Raw genomic sequence first — 15,071 nt, 5'->3', positions numbered from 1 at the left:
TTCAAGATGGATTAGAGACTTAAATGTTAGACCTAATACCATAAAAACCCTAGAAGAAAACCTAGGTAATACCATTCAGGACATAGGCATGGGCAAAGACTTCATGTCTAAAACACCAAAAGCAATGACAACAAAAGCCAAAATTGACAAATGGGATCTAATTAAACTAAAGAGCACAGCAAAAGAAACTACCATCAGAGTGAACAGGCAACCTACAGAACGGGAGAAAATTTTTGCAATGTACTCATCTGACAAAGGGTTAATATCCAGAATCTACAAAGAACTCAAACAAATTTACAAGAAAAAACAAACAACCCCATCAAAAAATGGGCAAAGGATATGAACAGACATTTCTCAAAAGAAGACATTCATACAGCCAACAGACACATGAAAAAATGTGGCTCATCATCACTGGCCATCAGAGAAATGCAAATCAAAACCACAATGAGATATCATCTCACACCAGTTAGAATGGCAATCATTAAAAAGTCAGGAAACAACAGGTGCTGGAGAGGATGTTGAGAAATAGGAACACTTTTACACTGTTGGTGGGACTTTAAACTAGTTCAACCATTATAGAAAACAGTATGGCGATTCCTCAAGGATCTAGAACTAGATGTACCATATGACCCAGCCATCCCATTACTGGGTATATACCCAAAGGATTATAAATCATGCTGCTATGAAGACACATGCACACGTATGTTTATTGCGGCACTATTCACAATAGCAAAGACTTGGAATCAACCCTAATGTCCATCAGTGACAGACTGGATTAAGAAAATTTGGCACATATACACCATGGAATACTATGCAGCCATAAAAAAGGATGAGTTCATGTCCTTTGTAGGGACATGGATGCAGCTGGAAACCATCATTCTCAGCAAACTATCGCAAGAACAGAAAACCAAACACCGCATGTTCTCACTCATAGGTGGGAACTGAACAATGAGATCACTTGGACTCAGGAAGGGGAACATCATACACCAGGGCCTATTATGGGGAGGGGGGAGGGAGGAGGGATTGCATTGGGAGTTATACCTGATGTAAATGACGAGTTGATGGGTGCTGACGAGTTGATGGGTGCAGCACACCAACATGGCACAAGTATACATATATAACAAACCTGCACGTTATGCACATGTACCCTAGAACTTAAAGTATAATAATAATTTTTAAAAAAATAAAATAATAAAAAAAAGAAAAAAAGAAAAAAAAGAAAATTTGCTAATGAGATTAAATACGAAATCTTAATTGTTTCATTTTTACAAATATAGATTTGAATATAAAATGTATTTGAGATTTTTCAAAGAATCAGAAATACATTAATGACAAAATGTGTTCCATCTTGATTCTAATGACAATAATATTGCACAGTTGGAAATTTTTATATGTGAAAATGATATTCTTCAGAAGTGAGTCCACAGAAAAAGAGATCATCTTTATTAGACTTGAAGAAAAGATAAAGAGGTTAATGAAAACAAAACAAAACAAAAAACACAATGTTCCAAGATAGGCATGTGAAAGCTAGAGTGCTTTCAATTTAAGTTTCAGGTTCTAGTATACTCAAGTTTTATGAATCTCAGGAGATATATTTTCAGCCAAATAAGTAGTAGCCTTAGACTTTATGTCTTGTAACTGAAAAGAAAGCCAGTTAATAAAACTTACACTGTTTTTTCATAGATCTTGAAGCTCACAATAAGTGTATTCTTCTTTTTAAGCTCTCTTTTTACAGGGCACACCTAAGAAATCAAACAAAATGAGACAAATAACACAGAGAGAGAAAGAATACAATTAATATGTTTAAATAAGCTACAATATTGCTTCTTTTACCATTAGTATATTTGAAATAACAAACTATTAAACAAGTTTATTCCTGTACACAAAAATAAAATAGTAGAAGATGTCTAATTACATCATAGCTGCAAAACTTGAATTAGAAAAAAAAGAGTAAAAAGAAATGAAAAAAGCCTCCAAGAAATATGGGGTTATGTGAAAAGGCCAAATCTACATCTGATTGGTGTACCTGAAAGTGACGGAGAGAATGGAACCAAGTTGGAAAACACTCTGCAGGATATTATTCAGGAGAACTTCCCCAACCTAGCAAGGTAAGCCAACATTCAAATTCAGGAAATAGAGAGAATGCCACAAAGATACTCCTTGAGAAGAGCAACTCTAAGACAGATTGTCTTAGATTTGTCAGATTCACCAAAGTTGAAATGAAGGAAAAAATGTTAAGGGCAGCCAGAGAGAAAGGTCGGGTTATACACAAAGGGAAGCCCATCAGACTAACAGCGGATCTCTTGGCAGAAACTCCACAAGCCAGAAGAGAGTGGGGGCCAATATTCAATGTCTTAAAGAAAAGAATTTTCAATCCAGAATTTCATATCCAGCCAAACTAAGTTTCATTAGTGAAGAAGAAATAAAATCCTTTACAGACAAGCAAAGGCTGAGAGACTTTGTCACCACCAGGTCTGCCCTACAAGAGCTCCTGAAGGAAACACTAAACATGTAAAGGAACAACTGGTACCAGCCATTGCAAAAAAATGCCAAAATGTAAAGACTATCAATGCTAGGAAGAAACTGCATCAACTAACGAGCAAAATAACCAGCTAACATCATAATTACAGGATCAACTTCACACATAACAATATTAACCTTAAATGTAAATGAGCTAAGTGGTCCAATTAAAAGACACAGACTGGCAAAGTGGATAAAGAGACAAGACCCATCAGTTTGCTGTATTCAGGAGACCCATCTCATGTACAGAGACACACATAGGCTCAAAATAAAGGGATGGAGGAAGATCTACCAAGCAAATGGAAAACCAAAAAAGGCAGGGGTTGCAATCCTAGGCTCTGATAAAACAGACTTTAAACCAACAAAGATCAAAAGAGACAAAGAAGGCCATTACATAATGGTAAAGAGATCAATTCAAAAAGAAGAGCTAACTATCCTAAATATATATGCACCCAATACAGGAGCACTCAGATTCATAATGCAAGTCCTTAGAGACTTACAAAGAGACTTAGACTCCCACACAATAGTAATGGGAGACTTTAACACCCCACTGTCAACATTAGACAGATCAACAAGACAGAAAGTTAACAAGGATATCCAGGAATTGAACTCAGCTCGGCACCAAGCAGACCTAATAGATATCTACAGAACTCTCCACCCCAAATCAACAGAATATACATTCTTCTTAGCATCACATTGCACTTATTCCAAAATTGGCCACATAGTTGGAAGTAAAGCCCTCCTCAGCAAATGTAAAAGAAGAGAAATTATAACAAACTATCTCTCAGACCACAGTGCAATCAAACAAGAACTCAGGATTAAGAAACTCAATCAAAACTGCTCAACTACATGAAAACTGAACAACCTGCTCCTAAATGACTACTGGGTACATAACAAAATGAAGGCAGAAATAAAGATGTTCTTTGAAACCAATGAGAACAAAGATACAATATACCAGAATCTCTGGGACACAATTAAAGCAATGTGTAGAGGGAAATTTATAGCACTAAATGCCCACAAGAGAAAGCAGGAAAGATCTAAAATTGACATCCTAATATCACAATTAAAAGAACCAGAGAAGCAAGAGCAAACACATTCAAAAGCTAGCAGAAGGCAAGAAATAACTAAGATCAGAGCAGAATCGAAGGAGATAGAAACACAAAAAAATCCTTCAAAAATCAATGAATCCAGGAGCTGGTTTTTTGAAAAGATCAAAAAATTGATAGACTGCTGGCAAGACTAATAAACAAGAAAAGAGAGAAGAATCAAATAGATTCAATAGAAAACGATAAAGGGGATATCACCACTGACCCCACAGAAATACAAATTACCATTAGAGAATAGTATAAACACCTCTATGGAGATAAACTAGAAAACCTAGAAGAAATGGATAAATTCCTGGACACATACACTCTCCCAAGACTATACCAGGAAGAAGCTGAATCCCTGAATAGACCAATAGCAGGCTCTAAAATTGAGGCAGTAATTAATGGCCTACCAACCCAAAAAAGTCCAGGACTAGGTGGGTTCACAGCCAAATTCTACCAGCGGTACAAGGAGGAGCTGGTACCATTCCTTCTGAAACTATTCCAATCAATAGAAAAAAATCCTCTCTAACTCATTTTATGAGGCCAGCATCATCCTGATACCAAAGGCTGGCAGAGACACAACAAATAAAGAGGATTTTAGTCCAATATCCCTGATGAACATTGATGCAAAAATCCTCAATAAAATACTGGCAAACTGAATCCAGCAGCACATCAAAAAGCTTAACCACCATGATCAAGTGGGCTTCATCCCTGGGATGCAAGGCCGATTCAACATATGCAAATCAATAAAAGTAATCCAGCATATAAGTAGAACCAAAGACAAAAACCACATGATTATCTCAATAGATGCAGAAAAGGCCTTTGACAAAATTCAACAGCCCTTCATGCTAAAAACTCTCAATAAATTTGGTATTGATAGAATGTATCTCAAAATAATAAGAGCTATTTATGACAAACCGACAGCCAATATCATACTGAATGGGAAAAAACTGGAAGCATTCCCCTTAAAAACTGGCATAAGACAGGGATGCCCTCTCTCACCACTCCTATTCAACATAGTGTTGGAAGTTCTGGCTAGGGCAATCAGGCAAGAGAAAGAAATAAAGCGTATTCAATTAGGAAAAGAAGACGTCAAATTGTCCCTGTTTGCAGATGACATGGTTGTATATTTAGAAAACCCCATCGTCTCAGCCCAAAATCTTCTTAAGCTAAAAAGCAACTTCAGCAGTCTGAGGACACAAAATCAACGGGCAAAAATCACAAACATTCTTATACACCAATAACAGATAAACAGAGAGCCACATCATGAATGAATGCTGATTCACAATTGCTTCAAAGAGAATAAAATACCTAGGAATCCAACTTACAAGGGATGTGAAGGACCTCTTCAAGGAGAACTACAAACCACTGCTCAATGAAATGAAACAGGACACAAACAAATGGAAGAACATTCCATGCTCATGGATAGGAAAAATCAGTATCTTGAAAATGGCCATACAGCCCAAGGTAATTTATAGATTCAGTGTCATCCCCATTAAGCTACCAATGACTTTCTTCACAGAATTGGAGAAAAGCTACTTTAAAGTTCATATGGAATCAAAAAAGAGCCCGCATTGCCAAGACAATCCTAATGCAAAAGAACAAAGCTGGAGGCATCAAGCTACCTGACTTCAAACTATACTACAAGGCTATAGTAACCAAAACAGCATGGTACTTGTACCAAAACACAGATATAGACCAATGGAACAGAACAAAACCTTCAGAAATAATATCACACATCTATAACCATCTGATCTTTGACAAACCTGACAAAAACAAGAAATGGGGAAAGAATTCCCTATTTAATAAATGGTGCTGAAAAACTGACTAGCCATAAGTAGAAAGCTGAAGCTGGATCCCTTCCTTACTCCTTATACAAAAATTAATTCAAGATGGATTAGAGAACTAAACGTTAGACCTAAAACCATAAAAGCCCTAGAAGAAAACTTAGGTAATACCATTCAGGACATAGGCATGGGCAAGGACTTCATGTCTAAAACACCAAAAGCAATGGTAACACAAGCCAAAATTGACAAATGGGATCTAATTAAATGAAAGAGCTTCTGCACAGCAAAAGAAACTACCATCAGAGTGAACAGGCAACCTACAAAATGGGAGAATATTTTTGCAATCTACTCATCTGACAAAGGGCTAATATCCAGAATCTACAAAGAACTCAAACAAATTTCTAAGAATAAAACAACCCCATCAAAAAATGGGCAAAGGATATGAACAGACACTTATCAAAAGAAGACATTTATGCATCCAACAGACATATGAAAAAATGCTCATCATCACTAGCAATCAGAGAAATGCAAATCAAAACCACAATGAGATATCATCTCACACCACTTAGAATGGCAATCATTAAAAAGTCAGGAAACAACAGGTGTTGGAGAGGACATGGAGAAATAGGAACACTTTTACACTGTTGGTGGGACTGTAAACTAGTTCAAGCATTGTGGGAGACAGTGTTGAGATTCCTCAAGGATCTAGAACTAGAAATATCATTTGACCCAGCCATCCCATTACTGGGTATATACCCAAAGGATTATAAATAATGCTGTTATAAAGACACATGCACATGTATGTTTACTGTGGCACTATTCACAATAGCAAAGACTTGGAATCAACCCTAATGTCCATCAGTGACAGACTGGATTAAGAAAATTTGGCACATATACACCATGGAATACTATGCAGCCATAAAAAAGGATGAGTTCATGTCCTTTGTAGGGACATGGATGCAGCTGGAAACCATCATTCTCAGCAAACTATTGCAAGAAGAGAAAACCAAATATCGCATGTTCTCACTTACAGGTAGGAATTGAACAATGAGATCACTTGGACACAGGAAGGGGAACATCACACACCAGGGCCTGGTGGGACAAGGGAGGGATAGCATTAGGAGATATACCTAATGTAAATAATGAGTTAATGGGTGCAGCACACCAACATGGCACACATATACGTATGTAACAAACCTGCACGTTGTGCACATGTACCCTAGAACATAAAGTATAATTTTTTAAAAATTTGAATTTCATTTATTGATTGTATTTGATATTTCTGTTTACAGTGAAATTCTTCGGTGTGCTGGTTCATAGATACTTTGTTAATCTCTGATGGAAACTTTTGAATGAAGAAAATAGAAATGTAGTATTATAAGCATAGAATGATATCCTTGGTACTTGTGCTTTTGTTTAATATATTCATTAAGTAGTCTCACAATAAACATTTCCTCTCTATGTTGAAGGAGGTCTCTAGTACTCATTTGCATTATATTAATATGTACTTTAAATATTTTAAGTAAAATATTAATGTACAATCCTGAGACAAAGGTCAATGCTAAATACGGTTGTTTGCATTTAACTTTTAAGTCTCAATCAAGACCTTATAAAAGACCCTTGATTTTAAAGTATCAGAGATTAATATAGATAGAAAAACTATATGCACACTCCTTCCCTTGAGAAACCTGGGACATTCTATATCACTCCACACTCTATGTCAATAGAACTACCATTGGATTCCACAATCCCACTAAGAGATACCTACTCAAGGAAAAGAAATTATATCAAAAAGATGCCTGCACTTGTATGATGATCACGGTACTATTCACAATAGCAAAGATATGTGCTAACCTTATTAATATTTAGTGTTGCACAGTGCTCTCTTGCTATTTAAACCTTGAGTAGAGATGCCAATTTTTTGTTGTTCTTTGTTATTCTGTTTTCATATTGTTGATTCTTTGATTTAATTTTTAGAAATATATTTAAAATTTAAATTTAACTTTGCGAATTTCTTTTTGATATATTATGTACACTATATAGCTTATGAAAAGAATAACCAAGTATAACTGAAGAAAACTTGATTTGTCCCTTAAATTTTGTTTTAATGAACTTTTTTGTTTCCAGATAAATTTATGTAAGGTTTTAGGTTTAAAAAGGCATGACCTGACACATAAGCCAGTTGAGCAGAAACCAGAAATAAATTCACATATTTACAGCCAATTGATTTTCAACAAAGGTGCCCAGAACACACATTGGGGAAAAAATGGTCTATTTAGTAAACAATGGTGGGAAAATGGAACTTTCTTTTTTTTTTTTTTTTTTTTTTTTTGAGACGGAGTCTTGCTCTGTCACCCAGGCTGGAGTGCAGTGGCCGGATCTCAGCTCACTGCAAGCTCCGCCTCCCGGGTTTACGCCATTCTCCTGCCTCAGCCTCCTGAGTAGCTGGGACTACAGGCGCCCGCCACCTCGCCCGGCTAAGTTTTTGTATTTTTAGTAGAGACGGGGTTTCACTGTGTTAGCCAGGATGGTCTCGATCTCCTGACCTCGTGATCCGCCCGTCTCGGCCTCCCAAAGTGCTGGGATTACAGGCTTGAGCCACCGCGCCCGGCCGGAAAATGGAACTTTCATAAGATTGAACCTGGACCCGTATCTTTCACCATATGCAAAAATCTACTCAAACTTGATTAAAACCTTCAATCTAAGGTCCAAAACCATTAAACTACTAGTAGATAACATAGAAGGAATGCTTTAGGACAGTGGTCCAGGCAAAGATTTTATGATTATCACCTCAAAAGCACCGGTAACAAAAACAAAGGTAGACAAACGGGGCTGTATTCAACTAAAAAGTTTCTGCACAGCAAAGGAAACAATCAAAGGTCAAAGAGAGAACCTATTGAATAAAAGAAAATATTTGCAAAGTATTTATCTGACAAGGGACTAATATCCACAATATATAACAAACTCAACAGTAAAACAAACCACATAATCCCATTAAAAAGTGGGCAAAGACATGAATAGACACTTATCAAAAGAAGACTTACAATAGGTAAACAGTTATATTAATCATCAGGAAAATGCAAATAAAAACCACAGTGAGATATCATTTATCTCAGTCAGAATGGCTATTTTTAAAAGAAGACGAAAAATTAAAGGTGTTGGCAAGGATGTGGAGAAAAAATAACTCCTATATTGTTGTTACAAATGTAAATTACTACAGCTACTATGGAAAATGGTATAGAAATTTCTCACAATACGAAAAATAGAGCCACCATTCAATCCAGCAATCCTACTACTGGCTATTGATCCAATATTTAGTATTTGGGATTTGGTATTATTCCAAAGGAAAAGAAATCAGTATATCAAAGCGATATCCGCACTCTCACATTTACTGCAGCACTATTCACAATAGCAAAGATATCAAATCAATCTGTGTCCATAAAGGGATAATAGATAAAGAAAATATAGTACATATACATGGTAGAATACTATTTGGCCACAAAAAATAATGAAATTGTGTCATTTGGAGCAACATTAATGGCGCTAGAGGTTATCGTGTTAAGTGAAATAAGTCAGTCCCAGAAAGACAAACATGGTCTCTCTGTTGTGCGGGAGCTAAAAAAGTTGATCTCATGCAGATGAATGACGAATTCACACAGTAGAATGATGAATACCAGAGACTGAAAAGGATGTGGAGCGTGGGGAAGACTGGAGGGATTAAGAGAGGTTGGTTAATGGGTATGAACATGTGGTTAGATAGAAGTATGTTCTAATGTTCAATACCTGAGGAGGGTGACTATAGTTAACTACGATGTATTTTATATTTCAAAATATCTAGAAGAGAGGACTTGAAATGTTCCCAACACATAGAAATGATAAACACTAGAGATAATGGACACCCCCAAATACTCTGACTTGATTATTACATATTCTGTGCATGTTACAAAATATCACATACGCCCCATAAATATGTACAATTATTATGTATCATTTTTTAAAAAGACATGCCATGAATTAGAGTTATGCCATAGTGTCCGTGAGTCCAAGTATATTGTTACTGCATAAAAACTGCATAATTAACTAGTCCTACACAGTGATCATATAAAGATGTTTATTTGGTCAGATGAGTAACAATCGAGAAAAGCTAAATCTTCTTTTTTAATTGCTAAGGAAGAACTTCATACACATGATAAACAATTCAAATTTTACTCTTATTAGAGTAAAAAATTGTAAAGTTTAAAATCATGTCAGAATAATATAATTCTTAAATTTTAGTGTGCTTCTTAGAAATCTGTGACTACTAAATTAAACCATCTCTAAAAATTAACCTTTTTTATAGGTTCTTGGGAAATATAGTGTATTCATATGCACACTTAACTGGTCTTCTTTTTCTCAAAAAGTGTATCTACAAATTGTTCTGTAGGCTAGAATTTTTTAAGCTTTTTTGGTCTGAATGCATTAGACCTGGAGGAAAGGTAAAATTTATGTAATTAACCAGTAAAATAATTTATTAACCCCTCTCAAGCAATTAAAGAAACAAATGAATTTCTATCGTCATTTCTTATATTGAAGAACTGACCTATTTGACTCATTTCAAATTCTAAGAAAAAAAGACAAAATTACGGAGGAACTACTTGTGTGGAAATGGTGTTGGAAGCTTGTGGATGGAAAAAGATGGAAAATATCAATATTAACACACATACAATTTACATGCGATCCCTTTTTGAGAGTTTTAGATATTCATTTAAATGTCACGATCATCTTTTGAGATGCAGTTATTATTCCTGCATACCATACAGATGAGGAAACTACGCACAGTAAATGGAAATCACTAATTAAGCTATCAGAACTGGCTAAAATTGAAGTCAGAATTTAAACCCATTTGGGTTGGCAGCATCTGTGCTGAATTAGAATTTCTCTTGATAAGAAGGCTCTTGATTACTATGTATGCACCTTCAGTAAATAAAATATTTCAATCCAAGTACCTACTCTATAGTAGTAACTAAATGTTTGGCTTACATTGACAGTGAATATATGGAGATCATAAAAATATTACAAAATATTAGAATCTACCATATGGATTTGTACCTCTATTATTTAAGTGATGTATATGTTTATACCAAGGAATTCAAATTATCATCAACTGGGGACTCTGACATTCAAAATTATATTTCCTTCTCCCAAAATAGTCAATATGTTTGTTTAGCCAAGGTGACTAGAGTAATAATCTAGGCAATCCGTGTTTCTATTATTCTTTTCATTGGGCTTTCATGGACCTAAATACTTCATAATCTTTAAGTTGATCTACTTGTTCTTAGGGTTTTCATATGCTATCTTCAGAAATCTTTAAGCATTGAAATCTTGAAATTTGACTTTATATACTGAATATTTCATTGATTTATATGAGTTATTCTATTCTATTGGAAAATAGAAACCCGTTTTCCTAGTTAATGTTCCAATTGTATTTTTCTTAGCTATTTTAAAAATTGGTGTGGTATGTATTCTGAGCTTGTATATTTAGAACAGCAGTATTCAAACGGATTGATATCAGAGACCATTTACATGGTAAAACATGAGTCCTTTAAAAAAGTTTTATGAGAATTATATCAATTAATATTTGCTGTATTAAAATTAACACTGAAATAATTCTTAAATATGTCTTTAAGTCAACGTAACAACAATAAATTTATGATATTTATGCTAACATAAAAAACATTTTTGAAAAATAAATATTTTTAAATCCCCCCAAATTGGTGAGAAGATCGTCATTGCTTTACATATTTGAAAATCTCCTTAATCTGGTTTAATAGAAGGCAGCTGCTTTTTCATTATCTGCTCCATCATTTAATCTATTGTGATATCAAAGCTTACGTAGCTCCTGGAAAATTTCATAGCACACACATGAAAGAATCAGAGTTGAAAGGCAAATAACATTTCAGTATTATTCTGAAAGCAGTGTAGATCCCTTGGGCCTCCTAGGAAGGACTTGGAGACCTTCAGTAACTCCTGGGTGATACTTTCAAATCATTGCTTCCTAAGAATGGTTCAGAACCACAAGTAATTTTTGCTACCTGGGAGACATTTGGCAATGTCTGGAGATATTTTGGGTTGTTACAATTGTGTAGAAGGTGCTGATATTACTAACCACACTACGGTGCACAAAACATTCCCCTCCCACAACAACAAAGAATTATCTCAACTAAATTGTCAATAGTACTGAGGTTGAGAAACTGTTCTAGGATAACTTAAAATACGCAAGTTCTAATAATGGAAATCATATACACAGTTACACACTTAAAACTAAATATTATTTTAGTTTCATGATTGCAGCCAAAACTTATAAAAAGTATTTCTCCAAGATTCACTGCTATAAATGTTCTGGTTTAATATCATTAAGTAGTTTTTGTCTTTAAATATGCCAATCTCTTCTATAGAAAAATGATCTCCTTTTATGAGAAAAATCGTTAACACTCACTGCACTAACTCAATACCAATGCTTCATTCCAATTTACTCAGTTCTTAGTCTCTTTTATACCACTCCTTTTCTGTATTAGGATAGGAGTAAGAATAAGGAGAATTGGAAAAGGAGGAGCAAGAGGAAAAAAGTCACATTTTGAAACTATAATTTAGGAAAACATACCTTTTTCTTCTTTATTGCTTCTAAATCAATTACCTAATTACTTTTGTACCTTCTTTACTAAGTTTCATCTTCTAAATTTGGTAAATATTAAAGTAGTCATCCTTGGCCAATCTTCCTTTTCTCTATCTGTTCGTTCTATCTATCTATCGATCTATTTATCTATCTATCATCTATCATCGAATCTATTTCTCTATCTATTTCTCTATCCATCTCCCAGACTATGAAAAGATAATAAAAATAATTAATTATTAGGTAAATGCAAATTAAAACCACAATTAAATACATCATCACACATACCAAAATGGCTAATTTTTTAAAGAAAATATTAAATAAAAGACTTAAAGTACCGAGTATTTGTGAGGATGTAGAGTAATTGGAATTCTCATGCATCGCTGGTAGAAATGTAAAATGTTACAGCTACTTGGAAAAATCTCGGTTTTATAAAACATTTAACATGTGTGTAACATCTGATGCACCAATTTAACCCCTAAGTTTTCACCCAAGGGGCATGAAACCATTTCCACAAAAGAATTCATATAAGTGTGCATAGCATCATAATTCGTTAGACCCTCAAACTGGAAACAACAATGTCCTTCAACTGGCAAATAAATTAGCAAAATGTGTATTTCATACAGTGGAATACTGCTTAGCAGAAAAATGAGCACTTTATTGACACGGGAAACAACACAGTTTTATCTCAGAAACATGTTAAGCAAAAGCAGTCAAACACAAATGACTGCATATTACATGAATGTATTTATATGAGACTGTCACAAAAATCAAACTTATGGAAACAGAAAACAAATAAGTGGTAACCTAGGGCTGGCATGAGAACGGAGATAGACGGCAAATCAACATGAGGAATTTTTGAAAGGTGACGTGAATGTACTAAAACTGGATTGTGATAATGGACAACTTTATACATTTAAGAATACGTGTTGAAATGTACACATAAAGCAATGTAGAAGTCAATGCTACAGTAGAACCAAGACAAACAAAAAGTTAAGAAGAATACAGTAGGTTTCCTTGAGGAGATGACAAAGTGCTTCCTTCTAGATTAAATGCGAACATGTAAATCTTTGCCTTAGTCTTCCCCTGCCAACATATAATGAAAGGAGCTAAAGAAGATATCGTTAGGGCCTCCCTACCTAGTACACACATTCCTTTAAAAAGTTACTTTAAAAGTTCTGGCCTTGTGATTTCGCTTCCTGATATACCTGGGTGGGACTTGAGATAGAAGAATATTTCTCACATATTCTGGTATCTGAACAATTCAGAGCAAAACATAATTAAGAGACATAAGAGACCAAATGTTTGAAAACTGCTATAATATATCCTTAAATATTTAAACTGTTTATTTAAAAAATAAATAAAAAACTGTTTAGAATCTTCATTGATACAATTTTTAAACAAGGTATTTTCCAGGAAACAGATATTTAAAAAATTTAGACTAGTTGTCTTGTAGGGTTAGATATGAAAGTGGTAATCATCTATTAATCAGAAAATAATATTCTCGTAGTGCTAGCACAACGACAAGCCATGGAAAAATATTAACAAATTATCACCCAATTCCCTTTAGAAAAAAAAAATCAATATCTAAATATATACCTATAAATGTTCTAAATTCGGACATTAAATTCAGGTTGTCTTTTTTGATAAATAAGAGCATGTGCCTATATACATGCACACAAACATTTGTGTTTACACAAACACACACGTGCATGCACTTATTTTAGGTAATCTGTATATAGAAAAGTAAACTAGAAATAACACTCCTCTAAACAAAATTAAACACACAAAGTGATTCAAACAGTCACTTCTATACCTTAGGACCACTGAAATCTATGATGACGTGACTCCTTTAAGATTTTTAGGTTTGTTAATTAACAGAGCTGCTCTTTCACAATTATGATCCTTAGAAAGCTTGTGCACGTGAGACAGTCTGCTGGACACCACCTTAAATCTTACTATTCTCTAAACACAAAGCATTATGTTCCATCCTTGACTTGTTTACCTTCAAACTGCATCTTTATGCTCTGCATTTGACATTTGCCTGATGCTATTACTTTATTTGAGAACTTTTTGTTCTCTCACAAGACTGTCTTAGACTCTCTATATTTCTAGTAAATTCTGCTTAAAAATTAAACATTTCCTGATTAGATTCATATCCATTTCTCTTTTTCTATCTTAGTCATTGAGAAGAATACAGTAGGTATTTTCAACTGCCTGCCCATATTCAACATTTTCCCCTGAGTTAATTAGGTAACCGTTCTAGATTCTAAGAAAATATTCCATTATTGCAAGCATCTTCTTTCTCCAACTTTCAATAACATTTTCCTCACTGCCATTCAAGTCCTTACCAACTGTATCCTTAAGGTTCTTCCAAATTCTGCCTGCTGTTTCATCCCAAAATCAGTTCCACATGTTTTATGCTATTGGTATGTATGCAAGCAACTAATTTCCATTTTCATCCACTTAGATTGCTATGAGGTTTCCATCTTATCTATTGAGATGTGATTGGTTTAGAAACAACTCATTTACAACTCATCTATTGTTGCAAAACAAACTCTCCCAAAACTTAGGGATTCAAAAAAACTATTATATTTTGCTCACAGGTTTTGATCAAAAATTTAATTTGGCTTAGTTGGGCGATTCAACTGTGATCCACATGTAATCAACGTCATATGTCTTATTGAACTAGCAGATTATATTAGTCTTCTAGGGTTGCCATAACTAAGTACCAGAAACTTGGTGACTTAAAACTACATACACTTTCTCACAGTTATGGGGATTAGAAGTCCAAAGTCAAGGTGATGTCAGAGCCAAGCTCTAGGTGAAAACCCTCAGTGTCTCTTCCTAGCTACAGGTACTCCCAGCAATCCTTAATATGTCTTGGATTGTTGCCTTACATAATAATTTCCATTTCTGCTTCTATCTCCACATGGTATTCTTCTCTATGTCTTCTCTTCTTTTTAAATGGATGCCAGTGGTTGGATTTAGGGCCCATCCTAATTCAAGATAATTTCATCTGGAGAT

The 15,071-nt window shown here is 34.6% G+C and overlaps 1 long non-coding RNA gene across 2 annotated transcripts in view; it reads right to left on the bottom strand.

Moving 5' to 3' along the window:
- Nucleotides 1–15,071, bottom strand: part of LOC103879381 — a 74,621-nt gene that overhangs the window by 43,454 nt on the left and 16,096 nt on the right. The window contains exon 1 of one of the 2 annotated variants that reach the window (XR_002518461.2): nucleotides 1,669–1,987. The exons of the other annotated variant lie outside the window; for it this stretch is intronic. This is a non-coding gene — a long non-coding RNA (uncharacterized LOC103879381). Of the gene's footprint in view, nucleotides 1–1,668; nucleotides 1,988–15,071 lie in introns of those variants that run through there. 2 annotated transcript variants of the gene reach the window in all.

The sequence above is a fragment of the Papio anubis genome, chromosome 15 (genome assembly GCF_008728515.1).
Source record: "Papio anubis isolate 15944 chromosome 15, Panubis1.0, whole genome shotgun sequence".
Lineage (NCBI taxonomy): Eukaryota > Metazoa > Chordata > Mammalia > Primates > Cercopithecidae > Papio > Papio anubis.
Note: the sequence above shows the minus strand (reverse complement) of the source record. Positions and strands in the feature narration are given on the sequence as shown.